We start from the raw sequence: 17172 nt of genomic DNA, 5'->3' as shown, positions 1-17172 counted from the left end.
CTTTCCTGCTGGGCGTCAGAGTGGGCGTGTAGTATCCTCTCTGGGCAGTGGACGAACATCAAACTATGATTGGCGGAGATACCGCTTACCAATATGGAGATGGCGGGTAGAACTCAATACAAAACAAGCTACAAGCAAGCTTGTGTTTACAGCTATTTGCTGGCACGTGGTTGTCTGAACTACACTTACAGGTGCTGGTCATATAATTAGAATATCATCAAAAAGTTGATTTATTTCAGTAATTCCATTCAAAAAGTAAAACTTGTATATTATATTCATTCATTACACACAGACTGATATATTTCAAATATTTATTTCTTTTAATTTTGATGATTATTACTGACAACTAATGAAGATCCCAAATACAGTATCTCAGAAAATTAGAATATTACTTAAGACCAATACAAAACAAGGTTTTTTTAAAATGTTGGCCAACTGAAAAGTATGAACACGGAAAGTATGAGCATGTACAGCACTCAATACTTAGTTGGGGAGCTATTTGCTGGCACGTGGTTGTCTGAACTACACTTATATCATTGATAAGAATACTGTATATGTAATCAATGGTATACAGATATAAACGTGTTGTTATTTATGTCTATTACTTACCCTAAAGAGTGTAAATGTAAGACAACCAGCGCTTTCTAGCCAGTCACATGATCGTGGTGCCTACGTACACGTGCCAATCACGAGAGTTTATTATACAATCCGGAAATGTTTCTCTGGAGATGTAAACAGTGCTCTGGAGCACGTGATCTGGGTCGTGCAAAGTTGAACCAAAGTTCTTTCAGGCTCATTAATGGACTTGCCCATATTTATTAGTGGGCTTGCTTTACGAAGTTAAAAAAAAAAATCGCCCCGGGCCGATGTAAAAGTTGGATGGGGGGGCGCATTATAAATAAAATTAACATAACATAACTATTGTTATTGCTCATACATATTTCTTATTAGTGGGATTTCTTCAGCAAGTCCAACTTATGTTATTGCGCATACGTGTATTCTTATTGTTATTGCTCATACTTATTTAATCAAACGTTAAAATGTGCAGAGATATCTAACTTGAGTTGCCTACATTTATATTTTACAAACTCATTATACTTTTTAAACTATTCATCTTTTAACGTGGTGGAATGTTGATTTAGCCCAGGAATTCTTGATCAACCCTCATAAAAAGGCTTTTGATACCTATTCAACTATTATGTGGTTTTTTTAAACCCCAGAAACTGTCATCCGGTTAACCCACCAACTCTACCACTCGACATACCTGTCAACCCTCCCGTTTTTCCCGGGATTCTCCCGTATTTTACCTTTATTTCCCGCTGTGCTCCCGTTTAAATATTTTCCCATAAATCTCCCGTATTTTTAACCTATAATATAATATAATTTAACACTTAATTGTTGGACGTTGTCGCATGCGCACAATCGTTATATCCATGTCGGAGTTTACTTGTTTCCTCTCGTTTCTTGGGCTGCGTTCGTAATTTTGCTCTGAGAGCACCGGAACGCACACTAGGTGCAACGTCATAAAGGGACCACGTAATTTGATTGGACAAGAGGCATTCCATGAGTGGTGATCAGATTTCCAGAGCGTATTTACGAACGCAGCCTCGGTTATCTCCGTTTTGAAATTATCGCTGGTAGCATTGCGCCGCTCTTTTCCCATTGACATCATGGTGTCAAGTAATGTATAAATAAATGTGCTGAATTGATATGCCCTTTTGTGTTTTCATGTATATACAGGTGCAACTCAAAAAATTAGAATATCGTGCAAAAGTTCATTTATTTCAGTAATTCAACTTAAAGGGTTAAACTTAGATATTATATAGACTCATTACATGCAAAGCGAGATATTTATTTGTTATTTATTTGTTATAAATTTGATGATTATGGCTTACAGCTTATGAAAACCCCAAATTCAATATCTCAGACAATTTGAATATTACATGAAATCAATAAGAAAAGGATTTTAAATACAGAAATGTCAGCACTCTGAAAAGTATAATCATGCATATGTACTCAGTACTTGGTTTGGGCGCCCTTTGCATGAATTACTGCCTCAATGCGGCGTGGCATGGATGCTATCAGCCTGTGGCACTGCTGAGGTGTTATGGAAGACCAGGATGCTTCAATAGCGGCCTTCAGCTCTTCTGCATTGTTCGGCCTCATGTCTCTCATCTTTCTCTTGGCAATGCCCCAAAGGTTCTCTATGGGGTTCAGGTCAGGCGGGTTTGCTGGCCAATCAAGCACAGGAATCCCATCGTCATTTAACCAGGTTTTGGTACTTTTGGCAGTGTGGGCAGATGCCAAGTCCTGCTGGAAAATGAAGTCAGCATCTCCATAAAGCTTGTCTGCTGAAGGAAGGATGAAGTGCTCTAAAATGTCCTGGTAGACGGCTGCGTTGACTGTGGACTTAATAAAGCACAGTGGACCAACACCAGCAGATGACATGGCTCCCCAAATCAACACAGACTGTGGAAACTTCACACTGGACTTCAAGTGTCTTGGGTTGTGTGCCTCTCCATTCTTCCTCCAGACTCTGGGACCTTGGTTTCCAAATGAGAGGCAAAATGTGCCCTGTTTGTTCCCTCTGTCTCCCTAAACAGCCTGCTGACCCTGCCCCGCTTGACGGGCGAGAACATCCTGTATGGTCCTCCCGGGGGGTGCACAACCCCCCAACTACAACAAGAGTGGAGGATCATCAGCGCCGTCAAGCAGGTACTCTGGGAGACGAGGAACATCAGGGTCTATCAGAAACAGAGCGTCCACCTGACAACCCTGAGGAGGAGAATCACCCTCTGCCTCAGGGACCATGCTATTGTTGACTTTAAAAATAACCCGGATCAAGCAAGAGCGGTGTGGGGGGTGGAGAGATGGAAGGACGTCATCCTCTAAACCCCCCCCCGTGCCGCGCCGCATCGACCAACCCCGCCCCACCCCGGGCCTACCTCACTACACCACCAGTTCCTGCACTATCACCTTCACCACCGTTCCAGCACAAGCCCTGGTCAGCAGTATCACCATCACAAGGACCAGGAGAGGAGCAGCGCACAACACCAACAGGGAAGTTTACTGCACCTTCCACCACCTACACATGTACACAGCACTGACCCACTTCCTACCCTCACCAGAATATCACCACACACAACCCACAGCCGAACCAGCCGTCTCTGCCAGCACCACCAGCACCAGGATGACCAACACCACTGGGTCACAGGGAAGTACTGATCACCCGCCTGACACCAAAATGCACACTACACAAACCATGCACACCTCCCTTCTCTCACTCCTGTATCTTTTCAGGCACATGTCATATCCAGCTCTGACACCTACCCAGGCTTCCAGACCCAGGAGCAGAGACCGGCGGGAACCACCACGTCACCCCAGCACCAACCCCAGGTTCCAACTCAGCGACCCCAAACCCCCTGTTCCGGGCCACCCCCCCCCAACTCCAGGCCCCCAGCTACAGGCCCAGTCCCCTACCCGCCAACCCCCAACCCCCAGCCCGGAACAAGCTGAGAAGAGCCAGGGAGCTTTTTCCCTGGATAAGCTGTGTACAGGTTTTTCGCCTCTGCTTGCCTGCCATGCGCCGAGCTCTCTGGGCCTCTCCTCAGGGGCCTCCGGTCGGCCTGCGTGCTCGATCTGCTCCGCCGCTGGGGCGCCTGGTCCGGCTAGCCTCGTGAAGGGCTACAGGAGTCTGAGCCTGGTGGGCTGGGCCGGATGCGCCGGTGGTGGGGCGGGTCGGGTGAGTCGGGTGTGTGGGGTCCCTCGGGGGAGGGAGGTGGGGGAGCCACGGCTTTGCACTGGTGGGCAAACTGGATAGTAGTTGCTCTACAACTAGAGGGCTGCAGGGGAATTTTTTTCCCGGATGCACAGCGAACAGGTTTTTTACCCCTGCCTCCTACCGACACTGGAACCTGGACACTGAACACTGAACACTGAACATTACACTACACTGGACAATACACTGAACACTGAGCACTTTAGTTAGTTTAATGTTGGTTGTTGTTGAATGTAATGTCTTAAATGTCTGATTGTTTGATTAATTGATTGTATACACGGTGTTGCGTTTTTATAAAAACCAATAAAAAACACCTTTTACTAAAGATTTCCGTGGAGAGGAACATTATGAGTATCAACTAATTTTTTGATGCCCTGCTTCACGGCGGGGCTTCCTTTGATTGTAAAAATTAAGAATTATGGCTATATTATAGTCATAATCTGTCCATCTATAATCCCAGGATTTAAGGATGACCTGACACATTTGTACATTATCATTCTATGTATGGAGGGTGTATCATGCCGTATTTAAATACAATACAAACATCGGAATGCAATACACACATCGGAATGGAATACACGTGTAACACCAAATACAATGCAAAAATACGGAATGTTTGTGCCAAAATAAAAGCAATGTGTATTACATTTGAGCGCAGCGTATTCCATTCTAGCATGTGTATTGTATTTGGTCACGAGTGTATTCCATTCTGCATGTGTATTACATTTGATCATGAGTGTATTCCATTCTAGTGTCGGTGTACTCATTTGCATTGCTTTTCGATATCCTATGTAAATCCGATGTAATTTGCATTGTATTCCATTCCGATGTAGGTATTATGGCACCTACATCGGAATGGAATACAATGCAAATTAGTATCCGCCCATAGGTTCTGCCCTTTCCGGCCATAGGATTCGCGATGCCAACGATGACGACAGTTTCTGTAATAGCTTATTAATAAAGATTCGAAAAATTATGCTGACCATCGTATTATCTTAGTTTAATGTCATTTCAATGAATCATATAACTTTTATTTACAACAAGCACAACACAAAAATCGCTATTATGCACCGTCTTTGTCCGCGAATAACACCGGCTGTGGAGGTGGTACACACTTTGCTAACTTCACCATCTGTCTACGGTCATTTTGAGCCCTTAACCACCGCGCTGACACCCCGAGAAGTTATGCTTTTAACCGTAAACTCGATGAACCGGGAGTTCACCCAGCCGCTATTTCTACCCCGGAATTCCATTCAAATGCCCGCGTCAGTCAGCCTTTTCCGTAGAAATACATCGCTCCGTTATATATCTAACGTTACATGTTTTAAGGCTGATCTGTGCATGATAGTGCTGCATTATGTTGATCTATTTATATCGATCTATAAACGCGGAGATTGGAGCCCCAGACAGCGCTGCACTCGTATCTATCAGCCTGTCTGTATAATGATGTCGTTGAATGCCGATGCTGTGGTACTGTGCTGATGAACCATTCGCTGACTGTCTTAATAAATCAAGTACAGAGATTCCAACCCGTGTTGAACATTCTATTTCCTTGTCAAATCGTGTATGCTGTCATTGCTGTGCACCATGAGATGACAACGCATTTAAGATCACAATCCTCAATAGATTGATTCCATCGTTTTACCGACAAGAAGATTCTACAATCTATCAGCCTTTCCGTAGAAATACATCGCTCCCTGTATAACGATATATATCTAACGTTACATGTTTTAATAGTAAGGGCATTTTACCAGATATTTGACCAATCTGCGAAGTAAATCGTTACCAAGAAATTTCTTCACCAATGTGTTTCTAAAGGTGTGTAATAACATGTCCTAAAAGCAGTGGTGTGCCGTCAGGGCCAGCAAGGCCTTCTCTGCTGGCCTAAACATCATCAGAATATACATTTTATTTTAATATATTTTTTCCACAAATATGTATTAATGATTCCCCATAGTCTATTCTCTTCATTTCATAGCTTTCCTCTTGGTTGCGCTGCTTCCAATCTCCGATTGAGATTTGGAGGGCTGGCCTTTATGTTAGAGCTTTTATCCAATCAAAATGTGTTGCTAGGGGGCTCCAAAATCTGCCCAGCCTGCACGCTAAACGGTGCCGCGGGTACGACCTGTAACTTAACGTTGGAACGAGAAAACCTGTGGCGTTCCTAGTAAACCTACGTAGATGCGAGCAAAAGCAACAACGGCGCCTGCTGTAAGGCTCAATGATGTCAGCACCCAGCACGTCTTTTGATTGGATACGCACTATTGATACGCACTATTGATACGCACTATTGATATTCACTATTGAGATGTGTAACTATGCCGGTAGATGTGAAACTTTTGAAAGTGCCAGGGAAACGGAGCGCCACAACGAAAGCTTTCGTTGACTGATCGATAATACTGATCGATTGTGTCCTGTTTTTGGGTAAACAATAACTTTCATTTAGGGGACACGATAAAAGCGCAGAGTCCACAAACAGGAAACTACGTTGAGCTTCTTTCTTTTCTGGCTGAAAACAACCCAGATTTACATTACCACCTGTCCACAAACAAAGTGTTTACTGGGACGTCAGGCAAAATACAAAACGACCTGATTTTTGCTATTGCTTAAGTGGGAGAAGAGATCAAAATGGAGATTAAAAAGGCACCCTTTGTCGCTATTATGGTGGACGAGACGACAGACGTGGGTAATGTAGCGATCTTAAAGATGTTAGTTTAACACTCTTCATTGTAAATGCGGATTTATTGATTAAAAATGCTTCGAAAATATTAATATAACTCTGTTGTACTTGTCTGATGTTAAGGTGATGCAACGCCCGGTTATACTGTGTTTCTGTCTAGTTTCTAGAGCCATGGCGTCATAACGAGGTAGAATAATTCAGGTAGGAATGTGTCGGACATCACTGAAGGCCTAGGTGTGAAATGCACCGCCCGCCACTGCCTAAAAGGTTGAAATTCAACTCCTGTGGGAAACCTCATAAAAAACTGCTCAAAGTTGGGGTACCGATAACCGATTTTCGAAAATTCGAAAATGCTTAAATTGGACTTGAGTAACTTTTGAGGGGTCAAACTAGGCATTTTTCATGATTCTGGGTTGATTGCAAGCATTTATTTGTCACCAAGAGCACTTCCTGGTGCAACCCCCAAACCCCCCCCCACCCCCATTGGTGGTTGGCATTCAAAGTGAGGAAGTTTGGAGGTAACAGGTAACATTAGACAACATTAGACAGCACCAGCAGAGAGGCACTATGATGGGCATGGACTCTTAGTCATAGGCCTCACTACATGTGGAACAATAGAACCAGGCTGCTTGAGCTACTCACACAGCCCAGCAGAGAGGCACTATCATGGGCATGGACACTTAGTCATAGGCCTCACTACATGTGGAACAATAGAACCAGGCTGCTTGAGCTACTCACACAGCCCAGCAAAGAGGTACTATCATGGGCATGGAAACAGAGTCATAGGCCTCACTACATGTGGAACAATAGAACCAGGCTGCTTCATTTACTCACACAGCCCAGCAGAGAGACACTATCATGGGCATGGAAACAGAGTCATAGGCCTCACTACATGTGGAACAATAGAACCAGGCTGCTTCAGCTACTCACTCAGCCCAGCAGAGAGACACTCTGCTGGGCAGTAACTTACCTGTTATGGAGGCCTAAAAAAAGGGAGATGAAAGTGAAGCTGAATAGCTTTACTCTCACCTCCCATTGTGGAAGAGATGTACCAACATGAGATGTACCAAGGACTACCAGAGGTGTTCAGCTAGACACACAGCCCAGAGACAACACACCTTCCATGGGTGCTGTGACTAGGCCTGTGGCCCTATGCTGGAGGTCACATGAGCTCCAGGGCCTAACTGCTACTCTGACAGTCCGATTAGGAGTGCTCTCACTGGGCCTAGCTGTCTACCATTCACCCCTCATCTGGAGCTCTGACCTCCAGGGCCTAACTGCTACTCTGTCAGTCCGATTAGGAGAGCCCTCACTGGGCCTAGCTGTCTACCAGTCACCCCTCTTCTGGAGCTATGACCTCCATGATAGATTTACATTTACATTTTTGGCATTTAGCAGACGCCTTATTCCAAAGCGACTTACAATCAATACATTTGAATACTAAGCATGTGAATCAGCAGTCCACTATTCGTTGCAGGAAGAGTACTCTAGCTCGGGCCCGGGGCCACTGATAGAAGGAAAAACCTTCTCCCTATTATCGCCTTCTACTAAAACGTTTTTTTTTTTTTTTACTGGAGAAACTGAGAAACAGTACAAGGGGGGCAGTAGAAGTTCTTAGGGACACAGTAGAGGGAAAAGCGGGTGTCTTTAGGAGACGTAGTGGTGAGGGTCAGAAGATGTCTCAGGAGGAGCAGTTAAGATGTAACCTGAAGAGATGGGTCTTCAGTCTACGACGGAAGATGGGTAGTGACTCTGCCGTTCTGACGGCCGTGGGGAGCTCATTCCACCAGCGGGGAGCCAGTGTTGTGAAGAGACGTGATCGGGCAGCCCGACTGCTGTGCAGAGGTGGTGGGGCCAGTCGGCCAGCCGAGGTGGAGGAGCGGAGTGAGCGGGCTGGAGTTTGGGGGGTTACCATTTCCTTCAGGTAGGCAGGGGCTGTCCCTTTAGCTGCCTGATATGCAAGCACCAGAGTCTTGAATCTGATGCGAGCTGCTATCGGGAGCCAGTGCAGGGTGCGAAGGAGAGGGGTGACATGAGAGTATTTGGGGAGGTTGAATACCAGCTGGGCAGCAGCGTTCTGGATGAGCTGCAGAGGTCTAATGGCGGAGGCGGGGAGCCCAGCCAGGAGTACGTTGCAGTAATCCAGGCGGGAGATGACCAGTGCCTGGGTCAAGAGTTGCGCTGACTCTCTGGTAAGGAATGGTCGTATCCTTCTGATGTTGTAGAGGAAGAATCTGCAGGAGCGAGCCGTTGCTGCAATGTTCTCCGCACAGGATAGTCGGTTGTCCAGGATCACTCCAAGGTTCTTGGCTGTCAGGGAGGGGGTTACAGTAGAGTTCTCCACTGTGATAGAGAAGTCTTGGAGAGGGCAAGAATCAAGACTGGTTAGATGAACTAAAAAGCACACAGGTTGAGGAGGCATGGCTAGGTTTCAAAACCAAATTCCTAAATATTATTGACAGTATAGCCCCCATGAGAACCACCAGGGTTAAAGCCCGATCGGAACCATGGATGAATTCGGACATTCTAAATGCTATGAAAGTCAGAGACCTAAAATGCTCTGAAGTTCAAAAATGCAAATCAAAATTAGTGAAACACTTAAACGAAGATCTCAAAACCCACTTTGAGAAAATTAAAAAACAATGCAACAAACTATGCAATCAGGTAATTAACATGACCAAATCTGCTAAGAAAAAATACCTCGATAACAAAATCGAAGAAAACGTAAACAAACCACGTGACCTTTGGAAGCTACTTAATAGCCAACTAGGTTGCAGTCAAAAACTCAAAACCAGGTCTACAAACATCAGCATAAAATCTGGAGATTCTCTCTTTACAGACAAGCTGGATGTGGCTAAGTGCTTAAACACTTTCTTTACAACCATAGCCACTAAATTAGTTAACAATCTACCACCCCACTCAGGGCGTTATGGTGTAGAGCACATCCGTGCGTTCTACAATAAACTGGGTGTACGCAAAGATGATTTTAAACTCTCCATGGTGTCAAACGATGAGGTGTTTAAAAAACTGGGCGCTCTACACTCAGAAAAGGCCACGGGCCATGACAATATTCCAGCCAGATTTCTAAAAGACTCAGCTGCCTCCATTACCCCAATCATCACCCACATAATAAACCTCTCCATCAAACAGGGACACGTCCCCCTTGACTTTAAAATAGCAAGGGTAACCCCACTGTATAAAAAAGGAAGCAAATTAGACCCAGGCAACTACCGACCTGTTTCTATTCTTAATTCCATCTCGAAACTTATGGAAAAAATTGTTTATGAACAGGTTGATAGGTACCTTACCGAAAAAAATCTGATGTATGAATTTCAATCAGGATTCAGAACATCCCATTCCACTGACACATGCCTTCTCTATTTGAACGACCACATCAACCATGAGGTGGACTCGGGCAAGTACTGCGGCATGGTCATGCTGGACCTCCAGAAGGCCTTCGACACAGTAGATCACCACATATTGTTAGATAAACTGAAAGCAATTGGGTTAGATAGAACATCGGTGAGCTGGATGCAATCCTACTTAGAGGGGAGGGAACAGGTGGTTAGTGTGAACGGAACACTGTCCCCCCCCCTCCCGGTGACCTGCGGCGTTCCACAAGGAAGCATATTGGGACCTTTACTGTTCCTAATATATGTGAATGACATGTCATCAGCATGTGATTGCAATTTGTTCCTGTTCGCGGATGACTCGGCTCTGCTGGTCTCTGACAGGGACATATTGCAGGTGGAAAAAGCGCTAAGCACTGAACTGAGTAGAATCTGCATCTGGCTAGCTGACAATAAACTATCAATACACCTAGGTAAAACTGAAACCATCCTATACGGATCCCCATCTAAACTAAGAAAGGCTGAACATTTTAAAATAAAAGTGGGTAACATTAATATCACAAGAAAAGAGGATATTACATACCTGGGCCCCATCTTAGAGGCAAATCTTTCCGGAGATAAAATGGCAGCAAAAGTAATCAAAAAAGTTAACCATAGAACTAGATTCTTGTACAGGATATCCTCACTTGTCAGTAAAAACACACTGAGGACCCTATCAGGAGCTCTCATTCAATGTCACTTCGACTATGCCGTAACATCATGGTACTATAGAACCACAAAGGCCCATAAAACAAGACTCCAGACAGCCCAAAATAAACTGGTTAGGCTTCTGCTAGGCCTCAACCCTAGGACACATCTAACCGCTGCTCATTTTTTGAGCCTTGATTGGCTACGAGTAGTTGACAGAGTGCAGCAGCTTGCACTGGGCCTGGTCTTCAAGATACGCTACACCACAAAGACACCCAAGTACCTGTCAACATACTTCCAAAAAGTGAACAACGTCCACACATACAATACCAGAGGAAGCTCCACGAACCACGTTCAACCGCGTTGCACCACAAACAAGGGGTTAAACTCGTTTGCAAACTATGCAGTAAAAATGTGGAACGCCCTTCCTATAATCTTAAAGGAGTGCAAAACACTGCCCACCTTCAAAACCACTCTCAAAAAACATTTACAGGAGGCTGCAATCCGTAACTGGACCCTCTAAATCAAAAATCAGATTAAAAGACCCGAACTACCCACTGTACATACTTTGTGTTTTGTCCCCCGCCCCCACCTGTGGTGTATGTCCCCACCTGTCCTACCCGCTGTACATACCTAATGTTTTGTTGTATTGTTCTTCCCATGATGGATGTATGTTTATCTTGTAGATAGTACTAGTTATTTGTCTGTATTATCTTGTAGATAGTACTAGTTTTTTTTGTCTGTCTTACATGTAACGATGAATTGAGAATCAAGGACCCCAATTGAAATAAGCCAGTGGCTTTCTTGGGGTTTTATCCTGTTAGTTGACCTTGTATGTAGATGAAAGCACAGGTGGGTATACCTGCTGGGCATTGCTGCCTGTCGCACCTCCGACGGTGCCAGTGGGCTGACTGCAGGGTCGTCAGCCGGGAGCCACCCTTCACTGATGTTTCGCTCCTTTAATCCCGGAACATCTCAAGGTGGTGGAGCAGTGACAGGGACGTCTCCCTGCCACTCCCTGCAGCCAGCCCTAGGATCCTCCTTTCCCCCACGCCTTGTCCTTTCTTCTGAGCCAGAGCCAGAAGCTCCCTTGTTCAGCCTCCTCCGCCAGGTCTTTGAGCGCCTTTCTCAGCTTGGATCCTGTGATCCCCAGCGACCTCAGGAGCCGCTGTGTAGATGTTCCTGTATAGCCTCTGCACCCAACTTCCACAGGATAGGTGACTGCCCTCCACCCTGCTTGCGAGCACGCAGCTGCCAAGTCTGTGTACTTTTCCTTCTTTCTCTCGAAGGCAGCCTCCATCCCCTCTTCCCATGGAACGGTCAGCTCCACCATGATGACTGTCCTCATCGGGGTAGACCAGAGTACGACATCTGGCCGAAGGGAGGTTGATGTGATCTCGTGTGGGAACTTCAGCTGTCGATCGAGGTCAGCTCTCATGTTCCACTCTCCTCCAGGAGACAGGAGGGACCACTGCTTCGTGCTGCTGCCCTGACTTTCTCCCCCTTGCCGGACAAACTGGATCCGCTGCTGTGATGTGACTGGGCTGCTCTTGTTTGATTCCAGTCTGCGTGCTTCCAGAATTTCTGCTAGTTTGCGCAGCACCCGGTCGTGCCGCCATCTGTACCGACCCTGCGTCAGTCCCGCCTTGCATCCAGAGAGGATGTGTCGCAAGTTTGGGTTGTTGGCGTTGCAGAGTTGGCAGGTCTCCTCTGTGCCGTACCAGAGGTGCAGGTTCCGGGAACTGGGAAGGGTGTCGTAGGTGGCCCTGATCGAGAAGCTCAGCCTTGCTTGGGGCAGCCTCCACATATCCTTCCATGTGATGGCTCTGTTGATCACAGCCTCCCACGTTGTCCACCTTCCTTGCTGTTGTTGGCCCACGGCTCTGATTTTGTAGCACTCCTCTTCGATCTTTACGACTTCAGAGATCACTAGATCTTTCCTTTCCTTCCTCGTTGCCTTGGACCACATCTTGGGTGCTGATCCCCATCCAAAACCAGTCCTGCCTGGCTGCAGCACCCCGACGATCTCCTGGTGTTTCAAGCGATTGATGGCCTGGTCAACTGCCTGCGTGGCATCCCACTTGCGTCCTGTGCGAACCTGGGCCTTGCTGTGTTGGACAAACGGGTCGGGTGAGTCTCTCAGCTCGAACACGAGTCTCACTTTCTCCTGTTTATAGCCCAGGCTGATGGATTTCAGTGGGAGCTTCAGTGTGGTTCTTCCAAACAGCGCTGTATTAGTGAGGCAGCGGGGAAGGCCCAGCCACTTGCGGATGTAGTTGTTGGCTTTTGCGTCCAACTTCAGCACTGTTGTTAAAGTGATGTCACACAACTTCAGGGGCCACATGAGACGTTGGTATAAGATGAACTGGTAACACCACACCTTGAATTTCCCTGGCAGGAGGCTTTGGTCGATCTTCTTCAGGCCGTCCAAGAGCTGGGAAGTGACAGAAGAAGCCATGTGCTTGTCAGAAAGGTCAGCCGTGTAAAGCCTTCCGAGGCTTCGCACAGGATGGTCCACTAGCAGCGGGATCTTCTCGCCATCCACTGAGAAAGAGATGTTGTCATTCCGGACTCCTTTCCTGATTGAGAGACTGCGGGACTTAGTTGGTTTTATCCTCATCCGGGCCCATGTTAGGAGCTCCTCAAACCTCTTCAGAAGTCTCGCTGTGCACGCTGCTGTCTGAAGGAGTGTGGTGACATCATCCATATAGCTCCGTAGGGCTGGGAGTCGCAGACCTGACTGGGATCTGATTCCTCGGACCATCTGTCTTCCGCCGATTAGGATGATCTCAAACGCTGCTGTGAAAAGGATGGGGGAGATCGAACAACCCATCGCTATCCCTTTCTCCAGCCGGTGCCAACACGTTGAGAACTCCTGGGTTGTGTAGCATACATGGAAGTTGTTAAAGTAGGTTGCTAGTAGGCTCTGGATGCACGGTGGTATGTGGAAGAATTTGAGGGCAAAATGGATGAGCTGGTGGGGAACAGACCCATATGCATTTGCAAGGTCCAGCCAAACGACGTGCAGGTCTGATTTGCTCCGCTTCGCTGTCTGGATCTGTTCCCAGATCATAGCCGAGTGCTCCACGCAGCCAGGAAATCCTGGGACGCCTGCCTTCTGACAGCTGGTGTCGATGTAATTGTTTGCCAGGAGGTAGCTGGTCATGCGCTTTGCCATCACTGAGAAGAAGATCTTCCCCTCCACATTCAATAAGGCTATGCCTCTGAATTGGCTGATGTTATGGGAGTCTTTCTCTTTCGGGATGAAGGTAGTGACTGCTCTGCTCCATGCTGAAGGGATGGATTCTGTTTTCCAGGCAATGCCCATTAGTCTCCACAAAAGCTTCAGGGTCATTGGGCAGTTCTTGTATACCCTATAGGAGACGCCATTTGGTCCGGGTGCAGATGCAGCTCTCGCATGCTCCACCGCCTGCTTAACTTCAGACCATCTGGGGGGAGTGGTGTCAAACTGAGAAGAGGGCTCGGGTGGGAGCGGTACGTGCCCTGGGGAACCAAGGGGACTCTCCTTTTGGCTGTCACTGAGCTGGTCCTTGATGTGTTCCTCCAGCTCCTGCTTGGTGGTCTGCAGCTTCCCCGATTTCGTCTCCTCAAGCAAACCCCGGGCGTACTTGAACGGGTCCCGGAAGAAGTTCGTCCTTGCCTTTTCCTTGTTGCTTCTACGTTTCCTGATCCTTTCAGCTCGCCTCAGGTGGGTGAGTCTGGTTCTGATCTGACTCCAGAGGTTCTGCAAGCCCTCCTTCTCCTCTTCCTCAGCTCTCCTCCATGCCTTCCGCAAACGTCGCCGCTCCTTTACCAGCTGGAGGATTTCTCTCTCCCGTCTCCCGCTCTGCCTAGGAACGGTCCTCCTCTGAGGCATCTCTCCAAATCTTCCCTTGCCTTCCTCATAGATGATATGGCCGAAGATGTTCAGCTTGGACGTTGTGCTGCCTCTTAGACTGTTCTGGAGGGTGGTATGTAAGCTTTCGTCGAAGCTTCTCCATGAATCCTTGTCGCTGGCCTTTGGCCACCTGATCTTGGGTTTCCGGTCTGGCTTCTCTGGGGTTTCCTTGGTGGATTCTCTACCTGGCGTTCTGCTCTGATGCTCCTGTTGTGGGTCGTGCAGATGTGGTTGCAAATCCTGCTGGGGAGGCTGTTCTTGCTCTCTCTCACCGGATGCAATGGTGGGATCAGTAGCACTGTGGTGCTCAACCTGGCTCTGATTCCTCCTTGTCTGACCTGCTGGCGCAGTGCAAGTTTGCATCTGATAGCTGCCGCCGCATTTTGTCCTCCCCTGGTGGATCCGCAGGCCCAAGTAGGTTGTTACTTTGGACCACCCACAGCTGCATTCTCTCAGGATCCTTTGATCGTTAGTCGTTGCCGTTCCAGTCGTTACCGTGTTATCTGTCCTGATTGGTCCATCTTCCATCCCGCCTCTCGGTGGACCGCCGGGTTGTTTTTTCCTTATTTTGCTTGTAGTTAGTTTGGGGAGTCCCTGTAGCAAGGCTACAAGGACGTGTTTAAAGGGTAACTAGCCCCGCCACCCCCGGTGCAGTCTTTCCTGCCGCCAGCCAGACTTCCCTGGCAGCCCACCAGTCTTTCCTGGATGCCAACTGCTCTTTTCTCAGTAGTCACTGGCAAGCCAGATTAAATAGATGAAAGCACAGGTGGGTATACCTGCTGGGCATTGCTGCCTGTCGCACCTCCGACGGTGCCAGTGGGCTGACTGCAGGGTCGTGTATGTAATATGTACTTTCATGTACCTACTTCTGCAAATCTTCTAATAAAGTTTTCAATCAATCAATCAAGGCTTTCCCGGGGATGAAGAGGAGCTCGGTCTTGTTAAGATTGAGCTTGAGATGGTGGTCAGCCATCCATGTTGAAATGTCAGCGAGACATGCAGAGATACGGGTTGCCACGTGTACATCAGACGGGGGGAAGGACAGGAAGAGTTGAGTGTCGTCTGCGTAGCTGTGGTAGGAGAGCCCATGTGAAGAGATTACCAAGCCAAGAGACTTGGTGTAGAGAGAGAAAAGTAGGGGCCCTAGGACAGAACCCTGGGGTACCCCAGTGGAGAGGGTTCGTGGAGAAGACAGCGATTCTCTCCAGGTCACCTGGTAGGAGCGGCCCGCCAGGTAGGAAGAAAACCAGGAGTGTGCGGTGCCAGAGATGCCCAGACACACACTCAGACACACACTCAGACACACACTCAGCCCTGGAGCCTGGAGCCTGGAGCCTGGTGCCTGGACCCTGGACCCTGGAGCCTGGAGCCTGGAGCCTGGAGCCTGGACCCTGGACCCTGGAGCCTGGAGCCTGGAGCCTGGAGCCTGGAGCCTGGCATATGACTCAAGGAAGTTGGGAGTTTAGTCTGACTCAAGGAAGAGATTCAGAAATGTGTAAAATGACTAGTATGCACAGCACAGGACTTCCTCATTCTGGGAGGGCACGGGAGCGCTACTGGAAAACACCTCACACACACCTCACACACGCACACACGCACACACACACACATCAAACTTTAAAATGTGCAGAGATGTCTAACTTGAGTTGCCAACTGGTGACCTTCTACCGCGGCGCAGTGGAGAGCATCCTCACCTACGGCATCTGCAACTGGTTCTCCAGCTGCACAACAGCGGAGAGAAATGCGCTACAGAGAGTCGTGAGAACAGCACAGAAGATCACCGGCGCCCCCCTCCCCTCTCTGGAAGAGCTGTACAACACACGCTGTCTCAGGAAGGCCTCCAAGATCTCCAGGGACCCGACCCACCCTGGGTACGAACACTTTACCAGGCTGCCCTCGAAAAGGCGGTTCAGGACCTTGGGCGCAAGGACAAACAGACTGAAGAACAGCTTCTACCACAGGGCCGTCCAGGCCCTGAACACAGCAAAGACCTAGGTTCAGGGCCCTGGACAGTCTGGACGGATTGATGGCAGCTGCTGGACTGAAGAAATCAGGTGTAGTGCTGAGGCACAAACATGTACATTTCAAGCCTGCAAACTGCGACACTTTAAATAAATGTGGAATAATACTATTGTGCAATATGACAACCCTAGTCATCTGTCTGTACAGTATAGTACAGTGGATAGTGTACATAGCCTTTATTTATGTAAACCAGCTCCTTCCCTTCTTGTGATTTTTTTTCTAAAAGTTTTTTTTTTCCCTTTCCTAACACCAGGGGAGCCACCCCTCCTAAACTTCGTTGTTTGGTACCTGTACTGTAGCAATGACAATAAAGTCCATTCATTCATTCATTCATTCATTCATTCATTCATTCATTCATTCATTCATACATTTATATTTTACAAACTCATTATACTTTTTAAACTATTCATATTTTAACATGGTGGAATGTTAATTTAGCCCAGGAATTCTTGATCAACCCTCATAAAAAGGCTTTTGATACCTATTCAACTATTATTATTATTTTTTTTACTCCAGAAACTGTCATCCGGTTAACCCACCAACTCTACCACTCGCAACCACTCGACCAACCAACTTTCTACCCACTGACTTTATCTATCGAAGCATCTTTAAACTTTTTACATGCCCAAAATAACATTTGGCAAGCCCACAAAGTTTCTTATGGAACTGAGGGTAGGGTTATTTTTCTAGTATTTCTGTTGGGGGTGGGTTCTCTCACCTGTGTCTTGGCATTGATGTCAGCCCCTCTCGGATAATG

The sequence above is a fragment of the Nansenia antarctica genome (genome assembly GCF_963989245.1).
Source record: "Nansenia antarctica genome assembly, chromosome: 4".
In the NCBI taxonomy this organism is placed as follows: Eukaryota; Metazoa; Chordata; class Actinopteri; order Argentiniformes; family Microstomatidae; genus Nansenia; species Nansenia antarctica.
Note: the sequence above shows the minus strand (reverse complement) of the source record.